The 1711-nt window shown below is 40.9% G+C and overlaps 1 pseudogene; it reads left to right on the forward strand.

The window, feature by feature from the left end:
* Positions 1–330: 330 nt before the first annotated feature.
* On the forward strand, positions 331–1273 carry LOC138825761 (aminoacyl tRNA synthase complex-interacting multifunctional protein 1 pseudogene; annotated as a pseudogene).
* The last annotated feature ends 438 nt before the right edge of the window (positions 1274–1711 follow it).

Below are 1711 nucleotides of genomic sequence, written 5' to 3' on the forward strand. Positions count from 1 at the left end.
CTCAGCTGTTAGGTCTTTTTGTAGCAGAGTTTCTGTGTTTGGAAATGCCTAAGAAATGGTTCTCTTTATCCTTAAATGAACCTCCCAACCCATTATCTTCTATAGGAAGAATGATTCTCTTGAATTAGAGGTAACATGTTCTTTGTCTATAAACATACCACAGAGAATTCAGCAAGTAAGTAAATAAACACTGTATCGTGAATACACCAGCTTGGGTGAAAGAAAATAATTTTCATCTTCAAAATATCCATTTATAATCACTGCCACCATTAGTGGGACCAATATCCTCTCTGCTCATGGCGGAGGCTAGTCCTGGCTTCTCGAATTTTCTCGCGTTTTGTGGCGACAATGGCAAGGAACGATGCTGTTTTGAAGAGACTGGACCAGAAGGGTGCAGAGGTAGATAAAATCATAGAATACCTTAAGTAGCAAGTTTCTCTTCTTAAGGAGAAAGCAATTTTTCGGGCAACTTTGAGAGAAGAGACAAAATTTCGAGTAGAAAATGAGAAATTAAAGAAAGAAATTGAAGAACTAAAACAAGAACTAATTCAAGCAGAAATTCAAAATGGAGTGGAGCAAATACCACTCCCATAAGTACTCTGCTGCAACTAAGCTCCAGCTTCTGAAAATATGATACAGTCTACACCAGTAGACTGGTCCCAAAGAACAGATAAAAGGAGAGGGAGAAGAAGAGAAGAAGGTGAAGGAGAACGCCGATAAGAAAGGAGAGAAGAAGGAGAAAAAACAGCAAGCCTTAGCAGGAAGTGCTGACTCTAAACCGATAGATGTGTCCCGTTTGGACCTTTGAATTGGTTGCATTCTTACTGCCAAAAAACATCCAGATGCTGATTCTTTACATGTAAAAGAAGTAGATATTGGAGAAACAGCCCCAAGAACAGTTCTCAGTGGCCTGGTGAATCATGTTCCTCTCGAACAGATAGATGCAAAATTGGATGTTGATTTTGCTTTGTAGTCTCAAACCTGCAAAGATATAAGGGGTGTTATCTCAAGCAATGGTGATGTGTGCCAGTTCACCTGAAGTTGAAATTTTGGCTCCTCAAATGTATCTGTTCCTGGAGATAAAATTACTTTTGATGCTTTCCCTGGAGAGCCTGATAAGGAGCTGAACCCTACAAAGAAGATTTGGGAGCAGATCCAGCCTGATCTTTACACTAATAATGAGTGTGCGGACACCTACAAGGGGGCACCCTTTGAGGTGAAAGGAAAGGGTATGTGTAGGGCTGAAACCATGACCAACAGCAGAAGCAAATAAAACAAATGTGTTACTGAAATACATTGGAGAAAACTTTACAGACAATATAAAGGAATATATTTGTCACTTATACATAAAAAAAAATCCATTTATGCCAGGCGCCAATGGCACACACCTATAATCCTAGCTACTCAAGAGGCTGAGATCTGAGGATTGTGGTTCAAAGCCAGCCCAGGCAGGAAAGTGCAAGAGACTTTTGTCTCCAATTAACCACCAGAAAAACCAGAAGTGGCACCGTTGCTCACCTTGAGCTGAAGAGCTCAGGAACAGCATCCAGGCCCAGAGTTCAAGACCTACAAGTGACCAAAAAAAAAAAAAACAGAAAGAAGAAAAGGAAGGAAGGAAGGAAGGAAGGAAGGAAGGAAGGAAGGAAGGAAGGAAGGAAGGAAGGAAGGAAAGAAGGAAGGAAGGAAGGAAGGAAGGAAGGAAAGAAGGAAG

Source organism: Dipodomys merriami, unplaced genomic scaffold, assembly GCF_024711535.1.
Source record: "Dipodomys merriami isolate MVZ:Mamm:240054 unplaced genomic scaffold, mDipMer1.0.p SCAF_14, whole genome shotgun sequence".
Classification (NCBI taxonomy): Eukaryota; Metazoa; Chordata; class Mammalia; order Rodentia; family Heteromyidae; genus Dipodomys; species Dipodomys merriami.